This window comes from Garra rufa, chromosome 7, assembly GCF_049309525.1.
Source record: "Garra rufa chromosome 7, GarRuf1.0, whole genome shotgun sequence".
Taxonomy (NCBI): domain Eukaryota; kingdom Metazoa; phylum Chordata; class Actinopteri; order Cypriniformes; family Cyprinidae; genus Garra; species Garra rufa.
The window spans coordinates 52,769,464-52,785,148 of record NC_133367.1 but is presented as its reverse complement, the minus strand read 5'-3'; positions in this window follow the sequence as shown (position 1 = coordinate 52,785,148).

Here is a 15,685-nt window from a genome sequence, read left to right as displayed (position 1 = left end):
ATATCAGTGTGTGTGGGTGTTTATATTTGCATGTTAATATACTCACAAATTAATTGTGAATATTCATATTTTATTAGTGTAAAATATTTATAATTACTGTTAATAGTTGTATTATGTGTATTATATTATATTATATTATATTATAGCTTGACAACTATAAAATCTTGTAACATTAGCATATGCGCATTTCTGTCATTTTTGAAACAAAAGCTTTTTTAATAAAGCTTTTTTTAAATAATATAATATAATATATAACATAATATAATATTTACATATTTACAATGTTAATACTAATACTAATACTAAGTTTATATGTAAATATTGATTTAAATATCTGTGTGTGTGTGTGTGTGTGTGTGTGTGTGTGTGTGTGTGCATGTGTGTTTATATTTACGTTAATATACTCTCAAATTATATGTAAATATATATTTTTTATTAGTTTAAAATATGTATATTTACTATGTTAATACAGTTGCATTATGTATATTATATTATATTACATTACATTATAGCTTGACAACTATAAAATCTTAAAACATTAGCATATGCGCATTTCTGTAATTTTCAAAATGAAAGCTTTTTTTTTCCCTCAAATGCGCAGTCCCCGCCACCCAACCCGCCAATGTTTTCCCATAATGCACCATTCTCGCGTTGTCCTTTCTATGACCCCGCTTGCAATTATATCACAGTCTAGCCAAGGGCGGAGTCACATTTCGGCCAGCACAAACCAATCAGAAAACAGACTCCGCCCCTGTGTCATGTAACCGAAGCGCAGCTGCGACTGACCTATCGTTAAATATTAACGTCATTCACATAACCCGCATATACATCCGTCAACATCTAGCATCCTATTGTTAGCGGCGAACGCGTCGACTTCCTGCGAAGGTCGAGTCATTTTCGGTGTTGCCTTCCTGTCCCGCTCTTTGTTGTCCTGACAGCTCATGGTGTTTACAGTTCAGCGACAGCAGAGCTAGATAAAGTGTGAAGCGCAATGAGGCAACACTGTGTTGAATGTAAAAACACCTCCTACTCCAATTCACACAGCTGCAGAAATGTTACCACACAACCCCAAACATCCCCACTGTTAGCGCCTTTGTCTGCCTGTCAACTAGCATTAGCAAAACAAAAATCACCTGTGTATCACGCAGACGGACGCCGAAGGTTGTGCTAGTCGGGCCACCTGGTCACAGCAGGTCTGTTTAGCACTTATTAGTGATTATACTTAGTACATGGTTGCTGACTTGCTGATTAGTTTGTGGCTAATAATATAATTCTAACTAATAAACAATGCTTTTCATTGATATTTAACTCCTTCAAAGCAGCTAGTTTTGATCTCTACTGTTGTAAACAGTACAATGCAAGAGAAGAATACTTAATAAAGCATAAAAGAAATAAGTTAAATCATTTAAATCAATCTGTCTCACAGAGAATAAAACAATATGTAATTAACTGAAATGCTATTTAAACTTACTATTATTATTCTTTTTCTGAAGCTAAAATTGGACTGCTCCTCCTTCTAGAGCTTTAACTCTACAAACTCCAAACTCAGGTCAGATCTTCAGACTGATCTGACTCCAGTTGCTGTATCTTTTCTAACTGATCAGACTTACGGTTTTCCTAAAAATGATGAATAAAACTGGGAAAAATCCCATAGACTTACATTGAGGGAATGTTCCAATGATCAACACTATTCAAACTCCAACTGACAAAATTCTAATTTAAAACTCCCAGAATCCCTTGAGACTCTATCTATCTATCTATCTATCTATCTATCTATCTATCTATCTATCTATCTATCTATATATATATATATATATATATATATATATATATATATATATATATATATATGCCTAGCAACTTGCTAATCACGTTAAAAACATGCTAGCAACTTGTTAATTGTGCTAGAAACATGTTAACAATATTTTAACAACTTGCGAATAATGCTAGAAACACGCTAGTATGCTAATCATGTTAACAACATGATAGTATGCTAATCATGTTAGCAAAATGATAGCCACATGCTAACAACTGTCTAAGCATGCTAGAAACATGTTAACAATTTGCTATTAACATGCTAGAAACAGACTAGAAAAATGCTAGCAGCTTGGAAATAATGCTAGCAACATGCTAACAACTTTCTTAGCATGCTTGAAACATGCTAGCAAATTGCTAATCATGCTAGATACAGTTTATCAACTGACTAATCATGTTAGAAACATGGTAATAACATGATAATCATGCTAGTAACATGTTAATCATGCTAGTAACATGCTAACAACATTCTATCTATCTATGCCTAGCAACTTGCTAATCACGTTAGACACATACTAGAAACATACTAGAAACTTATTAATCATGCTAGAAACGTTACCGATATGTTAACAACTTGCTAATAATGCTAGAAACATATTAGCAACTTGTTAGCAAAATTGTTAATCATGTTAACAACTTGCTAATAACATGCTACTCATGCTAGAAACAGACTAGCAGAATGCTAGCAGTGTGCTAATCATGCTAGCAAAACATGCTAACAACTTGCTTAGCATGCTAAAAACATGCTAGCACCTTGTTAATCATGCTAGAAACAGGTTGATCACATGCCAATCATGCTAACAACATGATAGTAACTTGCTAATCATGTTAGTAACATGTTAACAACATTCTTTCTATCTATCTATCTATGCCTAACAACTTGCTAATCACATTAGAAACATACTAGAAACTCGTTAATCATGATAGAAACATGTTAACAATATGGTAACAACTTGCTAATAATGCTAGAAACATGTTAGCAACTTGCTAATAATGCTAGAAACATGCTAGTAACTTCATGTTAGCAACATGCTAACAACATTCTTTCTATCTATATATGCCTAGCAACTTGCTAATCACATTAGAAACATACTAGAAACATGCTAGAAACTTGTTAATCATGCTAACAGCTTGCTAGTAAAATGTTAATCATGCTAGCAAAATGCTAACAACTTGCTAAGCGTGCTTGAAACGTGCTAGTAACTTGCTAATCATGTTAGCAACATGATAACCACATGCTAACAACTGGCTCAGCATGCTAGAAACATGCTAGAAACATGCTAGCAACTTGTTAATCATGCTAGAAACATGTTAGCAACCCGCTTATCATGCTAGAAAGATGTTAGCAACTTGCTAATCATGCTAGAAACATGCTATTAACATGCTAATCATGCTAGTAACTTGTAATCTCAGAATACATTGCCCTCAAAACATTTGAACTTTAACATTTTAAAATTACTTTAAACTTTAAACTATTTTAGACTGAAAACCATCAAACTTAAAACTTTTTTAAAAAATTTTAAATGTTTTCACAATTTATGGTTCAGTTTTTGGAAGCCAACTTAAAGTTTGTCTTGACAAACTTTTTTATCTAGTTATATTTTAAGGTTGTTGTTTTTTTAAGGAGAGTCACTGCAGGTGAATAGGGTAAAAAAAAACAACTAAAAGTTATGACCTCACTTAACCAGCTGATCGATTACATTGATGATTGCAAACATTTTTTTGTATTACAAGTTTTCTAAAATGTTAGGTTTAAATATGCAAATGAGGCATTATTTAATGAAATATGCACTGGTTTGAATACATTTCTAGTACAAAAATCTAAACACTGGATGAAGTCAGTTTCAAAATTATTGTTTAATTTTTTTTTGACATATTAGAGTCTAATGTTTTTACAGAGGGAATCTCATTGTGTCACTCAAAAAATTAAAACAGACAGAAAACACTATATTTTTTTTAATTTTGGGGGAATGAATTGTTGTATAAAATCAAGCAAATCATATATGCACAAATTCCTCTGTAAAATCCTTCAGGATATAGACAGGAATAAAAATGTAAAGTTTGGTGTGCGTAAGTGTTACTGAAGTGGAGGTTTATGGCTCAGTGTAGGAGAAAAAACTCATTTTGAGAAAATGGCCTTTAAAAAATATGTATTGTAATTGAAATCTATTGACACAAATAGATAAAGTGCTATAAAAGAAACACTTCACAGTGTATTTTAGATGTTTTCTTTCCACTAGTCTGCAAAAAAAAAAAAAAAAAAAACACCAAAAAAAATAAATAAACAAAAAGCCCAAAATCTCAAACTTGACAGGTGGCCCTTAAAAACTATTTTAGCTATAGTTGAATTATCTGTGTGTAGTAAAAAATATATATATATATATTTTAATATATTTCAGGTTTGGTGGTCTTATCCCCATCAAGGACACCTGACACTGTGGTCGCTGGGAAATAATCACAGCATGTCTGCCGCAAATTTGATTAAGACTGATAAATATCAACGCTCACTTAATGAGATGTCAGACGCTAACTGGACTTTCTCAGCCTAACCTTTTCCACCCTCAAAAAAATTGTATAAAATCAAGACGGCACGTTCCCACATATCTCAAGGTCATCTTTCACTGCGCCGGTCGGGTGGCTGAGCGGTTCATTTTCATCAAAACACCACATGGGAAGAGCAGACTGAGGTCCTCAATGCTGGGAAGAACATTACGATTAGAAGTTCAAGGTATCATCAAAAGACATCAAAAGAACTGAACGTTCTCCTACATAAGCTTGTTTTAAAAATGATCACACAACGGCTTTTAAGAAGTGCGTTAAAATGAAAATAAAAAGCACAGGGGTAGAGGTAGGCAATGTTCTTTTATAACATGACAGTAGCTTATATCATGTGACCCTGGACCACAAAACCAGTTGTTAAGTAGCACAGGTATATTTGTAGCCATCACCAATAATACAAAATTATCTCTCTTTTCTTTTATGCCAAAAATCATTAGGTTATTAAGTAAAGGTCATGTTCCATGAAGATATTTTCTAAATGTCCAACCGTAAATATATCAAAGATTAATTTTTATTAGTAATATGCATTGCTAAGAACTTCATTTGGACAACTTTAAAAGTTTTTCTCAATATTTAGATTTTTTGCACCCTTAGATTCCAAAAAGTAAGTCAAACAGAAAAAAAAAAAAAAAAAAAAAAAATACAAAACACAACTAATAAAACAAGAACAAAAAAACAAACAAAAAAAAAAACAACAAAAAAAAAACACGAACACTAAACAAAATTAAAGCACAACACAAAACAAAAACAAAACAAACAAATATGAAACAAACAGCAAGTAAAACAGAACAAACAATACTAATAAAAATAAAACAAAAACAAACAAACAAAAACACAAAAATAAAGCACAAAAAAATGCAGAGCAAAAAATAAGTCAAACGGAGCAAAAAATACAAACAAGTAAAACAAAAGCAGCATAAAACAAGCAAATAAGTCAAACAGAAAAAGACATACAAAACACAAATAATAAAACAAGAACAACATAAAACATAGCACTAACAAAAACACTAAACAAAATTAAAGCACAAAACAAAACAAAAACAAAACAAGGAAGTCAAACAGGACAAAAAAATACAAAACACAATTAATAAAACCTAAAACAAAACACTAAACAAAATTAAAATACAACACAAAACAAACAAATGCAAAATAAAAAGCAAGTCAAACAAAAAAAATACAAAACAACAAGTAAAACAAAAGCAGCATAAAACAAACAAATACAAAATAAAAAGTCAAACTGAAAAAATACAAGACACAACTAATAAAACAAGAACAACATAAAACAAAGCACTAACAAAAACACTAAACAAAATTAAAGCACAACACAAAACAAAAACAAAACAAATATGAAACAAAGCAAGTCAAACAGAACAAAAAAATAAAAAATAAAAAACACAACCAATAAAACAAAAACAACATAAACGAAACACAAACAAATACAAAACAAAAAGCAAGTCAAACAGAACAAAAATAAAAAAATAAAATAAAAAACACGACTAATAAAAAAACACAAAGCACAAAACAAACAAATACAAAACAGAAAGCAAGTCCAACAAAGCAAAATATACAAAACAAGTAAAACAAAAGCAGCATAAAACAAACAAATACAAAACAAAAAGCAAGTCAAACAGAACAAAAAAATGCAAAACACAACTAATAAAACAAGAACAACATAAAACAAACAATAACACTAAACAAAATTAAAGCACAACACAAAACAAAAAGAAAAACACAACAAATAAAACAAAACCAGCACAAAACAAATTTGAAACATAAAGAAAGCCAACAAAACTAAAAAAAAAACAAATCACAAAAACACACAAAACAAAGCAAATCAATGAACAAACAAGTAAGACACATGCAAACGCAAAACAAACAAATACGAAACAAAAAGCAAGTCAAACTTAAAATAATAAATAAGTACAATATACAAAACAGAACAACTGAACCAAAAACAACATAAAACAAAACGAACAAAAACACAAAACAAAATTAAATACAACAAACCCAAAAAACAACAACAAAACAAAATTAAATACAACAAACCCAAAAAACAACAACAAAACAAAGTCAAACAGAACAAAAACATACAAAACACAACTAATAAAACAAGACCAACATAAAACAAAACACAAACAATTAAAGCATAAAACAAAACAAAGAACAAAAAATATGAAACACAACAAAACACAAACAATAACACTAAACAAAATTAAAGCACAACACAAAACAAAAAGCAAAACACAACAAATAAAACTAAACCAGCACAAAACTAATTTGAAAACAAAACAAAGCAAAACAATGAAATTAAACCAAACAACAAATAAGACACATACAAACACAAAACAAACAAATACGAAACAAAAAACAAGTCAAACAGGGGAAAAAAAAACATACAAAACACAACGACTGAACCAAAAACAACATAAAACAAAATTAAAGCACAAAAAAATAACAAAACAAACAAATATGAAACAAAAAGTCAAACAGAATTAAAAATACAAAACACAACTAATAAAACTAAAACAAAACAAACAAAAATACAAAACAAAATTAAAGCACAACAAACACAAAAATAACAAAAAATATGAAACAAAATGTCAAACTGAATTAAAAAATACAAAATACAACTAATAAAACAAAAACAACTAAAAACAAACAATTAAAGCACAAAACAAAACAAACAAATGCAAAACAAAAATCAAGTCAAACAGAGCAAAAAAACTAAACAAGTAAAACAAAAGCAGCATAAAACAAACAAATACGAAAGTAAGTCAAACTGAAAAAAATAAAAATAAAAAAACACAACAACTGAACCAAAAACAACATAAAACAAAACAAAAACACAAAACAAAATTAAAGCACAAAAAAAACAACAAAACAAACAAATCTGAAACAAAAAGCAAGTCAAGCAGCAAAAAATATAAAACAAGTAAAACAGAAACAGCATAAAACACACAAATACAAAACAAAAAATATATTGCCTTTTAGTAATTCTTGCTTATTTATTTATTTTATTGACTTCATACATTTTACATTCACTCAAAAATAGAGTAAATCTTAAAACTTCTAAGCCTGGGAAGCTACATTTGTATTGTTTTGTTGTTTTCAATTTAACAAATGTTTCCTGACAGATGCTATCCTTCGTTCTCTTGCACTTTAGAAAAAAAAAAAAAAAAAAAAACTATACCAAATGTAAAAATAGCCTGCTTGAATTTTAGTTAAAATAGACTTCTTTAGAAACCTCTAAATACCAGGAGGCTAAATTTAAACATATTTGTGTTTGTAATCCCAACAGCATCAATCTCAACAACAAATTCGCCCAAAGTCTTGGGACCTATATGCTGTCTTGTATACTGTTGCCCTTTAGAATACCTCAACACAGACTGCTTGACAAATTTGAGACTTTACGGTAGATGATAATTAATATATTGTTTGAGTTATGACAGAGACAGCGCATGGTGAACTAATCCAGTCTGGCGTGCGCAGCTGCGCTCAAACATCTCAACAAAGGCCTACTTGTTGGACCACTGTCATTGCAGGCTGCCATTTTGGATGGATCAGTCAAGGCGAACAGCATTTCTTTGGGGGGGTTGGAGGTCGGAATGGGATAATCCGCCTTGACGTGGTTGGGAAAGTACGGCGCAGTCGAAATGGAGAAAAGCCTCGCTTCTAGCGATCCCTGCTTAGCTAAAGCCCTGTTTTTCGACTTTGTACGCTCAGAGACGTGGGAAACCAGAAGACAAAGTAATGTCACCAACACCTTCTGCAATTCAACTCAGACTGAATCAACAGGAAGGGTGCAGTGCTCCAAAATACATATTCAAGCTCATTAATCACTGTAAATACAGAACTGAAGACACGACGGGAATTAATAAAACAGGTTTTAGTAGTCCCCTGGTAAGATCGCGGTTGTTCTATCAGGACGCAGTCAGAAATCATAATGAAACACTATATGAAATAGTGCATAATAAGACTTGTGATTTGTGAGCGCTCAACAGATGACCACTGGAAAAACAATTAAAACCTCTAATGACACAGATATATCATAGTCGTGTACTAATTTTCCCTTATGGAGGAGTGTGTATTTTCTGCCCGGTCTTGGCATCGGCGAACACAGTCTGCTGACACAGGCCTAGTTATGGAAAAACTAAGAAATTGTTTATATTTTTGCCTCATTTTCTTGTTTAATGCTGGTTGTTGGGAAAAGCTGTGTTTAATAACAATTGTTTTTATACCTAATGCAATTGGCATGATACTTTTTTTATTTAAACTTTTTGAATCTCTTAATTCATTTCTAAATGAATTAAAATAAAATAACTTTTGCTTAAAGGTTTTAACATTTAACAATTACATTTTGTCTTCTAAAATGGGTGGTGCAACCAACATACAGAAACATACAATAAAACAAAACAAATGCAAGAAGAAACACACACATACACAAGTAAAACCAAACTGAAAAACTAAACAAAATGCAACAAAACAAGTAAAGCAAACACAAACAGTTAAAGAAAACAAAATAAATCTAAACAGCATAACAAAACACACACAAAACAAAACACAATAAAACTGAACCAAACACAACATATAAAACTAAAAACAAAAAAGTCAAACAAAAGATAAAACAACAAATAAAATAAAACACGAAAAGTTAAACAAAACTAAACAACGCAACAAATTAAACACAAAAACAAGACGAAACAAAAAAAATCAAAACACAAGCAAAACACAATAAAACTAAACCAAACACAACATATAAAACTAAAAACAAAACAAAACAAAAAAAAAACATCAAACAAAACATAAAACAACAAATAAAACAAAAACAAACAAGCAAAACAAAAAAGTTAAACAAAACGAAACACAGCAAATTAAACAAAAAATAAGTCAAACAAAACTTAACAAAACACAATACAACAAACACAACAAAAACAGTAAAACAAAACACACACAAACAAGCAAAATAAAACAAAATTAAACCAAAGCAAAGCAAAGCAAAACAAAACAAAACGATAAAATTAAACCAAACACAACAAATAAAATAAATAAAAACACAAAACGAAACACAACAAATAAAACAAAAACAGCACAAAACAAACAAATAGTAAACAAAAAACAAGTCATACAAAACACAACAATTAAAACAAAACACAAAACAAAAATACAAAACAAAACACAAACAAAAACACAAAACAAAACAATGATATTAAACCTCACAACAAATAAAATTAATATACAGGACAACAAAAACAAAACTAATAAAACAAAACACAAAACAAAAGCACAACGCAACACAAAAAACACCAAAACAAACAAATACAAAACAAAAAGCAAGCCAAACTAAAACAAAAAAACACAACAATTAAAAGAATTCACAAACAAAAAACACAAAACAAAGCAAAACAATAAAATTAACCAAACAAAACACAAACAAAAACACAAAACAAAATTAAAGCGCAACACACACACACAAAAAAAAAAACACCAAAACAAACAAATACAAAACAAAAAGCAGGTCGACCTAAACAAAAAACACAACAATTAAAAGAATTCACAAACAAAAAACACAAAACAAAGCAAAACAATAAAATTAACCAAAAAATATCAAACAAAACACAAACAAAAACATAAAACAAAATTAAAGCGCAACACACAAAAAAAAAACATCAAAACAAACAAATACAAAACAAAAAGCAAGTCAACCTAAGCAAAAAACACAACAATTAAAAGAATTCACAAACAAAAAACACAAAACAAAGCAAAACAATAAAATTAACCAAAAAATATCAAACAAAACACAAACAAAAACATAAACATAAAACAAAATTAAAGCGCAACACACAACAAAAAAAAAACCATCAAAACAAACAAATACAAAACAAAAAGCAGGTCAACCTAAGCAAAAAACACAACAATTAAAAGAATTCACAAACAAAAAACACAAAACAAAGCAAAACAATAAAATTAACCAAAAAAATATCAAACAAAACACAAACAAAAACACAAAACAAAATTAAAGCACAACACGGCACAAAAAAACAAAACAAATACAAAACAAAAAGCAAGTCAAACAAAACAAAAACCCCACAAAAATTCAGAGAATTCACAAACAAAAAACACAAAACAAAGCAAAACAATAAAATTAAACAAAAAAAAAACATAAAACAAAACAAAATTAAAGCACAACACGACACAAAAAACCACCAAAAACAAACAAATACAAAAAACAAAAACAACATAAAACTAAACACAAACAAAAGCACACAAAAAATAAAATAAAACAAAACAAAACACAACAAATAAAGCAAAACACAAAGCAAAAAGTAAAACAAATTAAAACACAACACAATACAAAACAAAAAAACAAAAAACAAACAAACAGAAGTTTAGTAGACTAAACAAAACACAACAAATAAAACAAAGGAAAAAAAACTTAAAAACATGACAAGGCAAACAAAAAACAAAACATAAAGAACCAAACAAAACAAAAAACACAATATAACAAATTAAAACAAACAAAACAAGACAATAAATAAACACAGCACAAAGGAAATAAAACTCAACATAGTAACTAACACCTGTGATTTGAGAGTGTTCAACAGATGAGCACTGGAAAAGCACTTGAAACCTTTCCTGACACAGATCTGTCATAGTTGTGTGGTGATATTTCTCATGGAGGAGCGTGTATTTTCTGTCCGGTCTTGGCATGGGCCTCAGCTGCGAACACAGTCCGCTGTCAGCTCCTCTGAACTGCACACATGAGCACACAAACACCCCCATTCTTGTGGGAACCCTCTTCCAATTAAAGGTTGTGGCGCTGGGCCTGTAATTAGCGTTTCCAGTCAGCCGCTGTCTGCGTGTTGCTTAGCTGAGACAGGCCTGATGTTAAACGGCACACTATTTGTCCAACAATTATGTCAGGTCCCCGTGTCACGGCACAGACGTGACCAATTAGCCGAACCTCTGCACCGAGCGAGAGGAAGAAAAAAGGGATTAGAGCGGAGGAGATGGGCGAGGATGAAAACAGGGTGAGGAGGAGTGGGTGGAGAACGAGGCGAATCTAATGGGAATAAGAGAAAAGAACACATAGAAAGGCTTCGCCGGGAGGGAGGTGGAAGGCTGCTTCTCGTTCGCTCTCTCTACTTTCTGTATGTTCTGAGGCTGTTCTGATCATTTCTTTAACCAAAACATGCCGCACAATATTCATCAAAGGAGGCTGGCCAAAGCTCAGTCTATTAAAATAGTCAGCACTGTCTGTGAAGCCTGCATGTATAATGCATTATGGAGGTTGACGTAAGGCATCACCGTGTATCCGAAAAGGCCCTTTCATACATCTTATAATCATTTTGTAGGTTCTCCTGCAACATATTATGATGTGAGCAAGAGAGTTTCATGTTAGCATGCTGCGAAGCTAATAAAACTACTCTAATTGGCATAAAAAAAACTGCAGATGCAAGCAGAGTTGCTTAGAAAAGTATTTAAATTAATTTTAGGATCTGGGATTTGCACGAAGGATGCAGTAAAATTAGCATTTTTTCTTTCTTTTTGAAATAAAATATATTACAACTAAATATGTATGTATTTTTTATTTAATCAGAATATAAAACAAATATACATAACTGTAAAAATATGATGATGTAAACAAAATTAAAGCACAACAGAACAACAGCAACAAAAACAAAACACACAAAACTAAACAAAAACCACAAAACAAGCCATACAAAATGCAACAAATAGAAAAAAACTAAAAAGTAAAACAAAACTAAACACAACAAAAATAAAACAGCACAATACAAAAATAATTAACAAACACAAAATTAAAATACACCAAACAAAATAACAAAACATAAAATTTAAAGCACAATGCAACAAAAAGAAGAAAAAATAAAAATAAAAACAAAACTAAACAAAACACAACAAAAATAAAACAGCACAATACAAAAAAAACAACACAAAAACACAAAAACAAGCCAAACACAACACAACAAAATGCCCAGTGCAGTCTGACTTTTCTCCAGGATGTTTATCCTTCTGGGATCAGTCCCCTTCCCCTCCCCCCTCCAGGCTGCCCCACCGCGGTCACATCGGTCAACGCTCCCTTGATTCCCCTGGCGACTCGGCTGGGAGCCTGGCTTCAGCTTCCCAGCCCCTCGCAGTGGTTGATTCGGATGGTACGTCTCGTCTATGCGATTCAGTTCGCCAGACGTCCGTCCAGGTACAGAGGCGTTCTATCCACTACTGTCCACTCGGACACACATGCCGCTGTCCTGCATGCAGAGGTTGCAGTCCTACTAGCGAAGGATGCGATCAAGCCTGTCCCTCCAGCCGAGATGAAGTCAGGGTTCTACAGTCCCTACTTCATCGTGCCCAAAAAGAGTGGTGGGTTAAGACCCATCCTGGATCTCAGAGTCCTGAATCGGTCCCTTCTCAGGCTGCCGTTCAAGATGCTCACGACGAAGCGCATGCTAACATGCATCCGTCGCCAGGATTGGTTTGCAGCCATCAACCTGAAGGACGCCTACTTTTACGTCTCGATTCTTCCTCGACACAGACCCTTTCTACGGTTTGCTTTCGAGGGTCGAGCGTATCAGTACAAAGTGCTACCATTTGGCCTGTCCCTCTCTCCCCGTGTCTTCACCAAGGTCACGGAGGCTGCCCTCTCCCCCCTTTGGCGGAAGGGCATTCGCATTCTCAACTACCTCGACGACTGGCTTCTCATAGCTCACTCGCGAGATGTGTTGTGCGAACACAGAGACCTGGTGCTCCAGCACCTCAGCCATCTGGGCCTTCAGGTCAACCGAGAAAAGAGCAAACTCTCCCCAGTGCAGAGGATCTCTTTTCTCGGCGTGGAGCTAGACTCGGTCAACATGACAGCCCGCCTCACAAACGAGCGCGCGCAGTCAGTGCTGAAGTGTCTGGAGTCATTCAGACACAAGACAGCGGTCCCTCTCAAAACATTTCAGAGGCTCCTGAGGCATATGGCAGCTGCAGCCGCGGTGACGCCACTGGGCTTGCTTCATATGAGACCGCTTCAGCGCTGGTTACACGATCGAGTCCCGAGATGGGCATGGCACCATGGCACACTCCGGATTGGCATTTCCCAACAGTGTCGCCGCCTGTTCAGCCCGTGGTCAGACCCAGCCTTTCTTCAGGCCAGAGTTCCTCTGGGACAGGTCTCCAGGCATCTTGTGGTTTACACGGATGCCTCCTCCATGGGTCGGGGTGCTGTATGCAACAGGCAAGCAGCCTCGGGCTCCTGGACAGGACCTCGACTGCAATGGCATATCAATTGCCTAGAGTTGTTGGCTGTGCTCCGGACCCCAAGGTTCCCACCACACCTTTCCGCAATCAGGTGGTGAACCTGCAAGCTCTGCCCCTGGAGGAGGCAGATCCAGCCTCTGCGCTGCTGTGTCCAGTTCGCGCTTTGTGTATATACGTGGACCGCACTCTGTACTTCAGACGCACCGAGCAGCTCTTTGTCTGCTTTGGAGGTCAGCAGAAAGGGAATGCTGTCTCCAAACAGAGGTTGGCCCAGTGGGTGGTAATGCATCTCCCTGTCATACCAAAATCAGGGAGAGCCATGCCCCTTAGGTGTTCGTGCCCACTCCACTCGGAGTGTTGCCTCATCCTATGCGTTGGCTCATTGCGCCTCACTAGCAGATATCTGTAGAGCTGCAGGCTGGGCGACACCTAATACCTTCGCTAGGTTCTACAACCTTCGCGTAGAGGCCGTATCCTCCCATGTCTTAACATAGACATCAGGTGAGCGGGAGAACGGCTGGTGTCGGCTTGCTGTGCCATTCCTACGGGATCTGTGCACTATTTCCCTCAGTTGTTCCCTTCGGTGAACCTTGGGTCCTCCATGCCCCGCAGTCAGGCCTAGATGTGGAGTAGTCCCTGACTGTGCTCCTGCTGGGTCTCCTTCGCCCCGCAGGTTGTGGCAACATGTCTCCGTCTGCTGACACATCCGCCTGTCAGCACGTGGTGTTGTGCATAACGCGGCGTCAGGGTCGTGGCCTGTTCCATGGGTCTGTTCACATATGTAACGTCGTAGTGAAACGACTGAAGGGGAACGTCTAGATTACGTAGGTAACCCTCGTTCCCTGAAGGAGGGAACGGAAACGTTACATCCCCTGCCATGGCCGGGCTGCGGCTCAGCTCCTCAGCGAAAACCTGAATGAGTGGTTGCATGCCACCATCTTATATACCCATATGTACAGGGGAGTGGCTTGGCATGCAAATACTACTCGCCAATGTTCATTGGCCTTTTGAATAAGGCTCAGAGATGATTGGTCTCTCAGGCGAGTTCCCATATGTAACATCTCCGTTCCCTCCTTCAGGGAACGAGGGTTACCTACGTAACCTAGACGATTTTAAGCACATTGCAAAGAAAAGTTAAGCACAAAACAAGCCAAACTAAAAACAACAAAATTAAAGCACAACACAAGTATCTATAAAAAATCTAATAAACAAATGGTAAAACAAAACTAAACATAGCTCAACAGAAATAAAACAAAACATAAAAAAGTAAAAAAAAACACAAAACAAAACGCAACTAAATTAAAGCCCAACGCAACAAATAAAACAAAAAACACAAAACAAAAAAAGTAAAACAAAACTAAACAGCAAATAAAACAAAAAATACCAAACAAAACAAAATTAAAGCTTAACATAACAAATAAAACAAAAAACACAAAACAAAAAAGTAAAACTAATTTAAACACAATAAAACAAAAATTCAACAACAAAGCAAAATTTAACAAAGCACAGAACAACAAATAAAACAAAAAGCTCATAACACAGCGTAAAAAAATAAACAAACAATACTAAATATGTTAAGCAAAATACTAAATAAAACAGTGCAAAAAAAACACAACATGGAAAAAGAAAAAAGTAAAGCACAACAAAACGAAAAATAAAAATAAAAAATCTAATCAAAACACATACACACACACACACACACACACACACACACACACACACACACACACATTATTATTATTATTATTATTATTATTATTATTATGTCTAATTTAAGAACATTTTAAGCAATAATTAGTGTTTCTCTAAAGGGAAGTTCACCTAGAAAGTGAAATCGCTTGTGAATGTGAGATCGTTTATGATAATAACAGTGAGGCTTGCTGTAGCAAATAAACCACTGAAGCAATGCTGCTCCGTAAACGCTATCTCTTTGTCAAAAGAAGCGTTCACGTCTGCTCTTGTCAAAACATTTTTCCATATAGGATGTACGGTCGCCCCGTCTGGAAGCACCTCTGTTTCCTTCCCAATCTGACAAGAGCTCTTGTGTGCG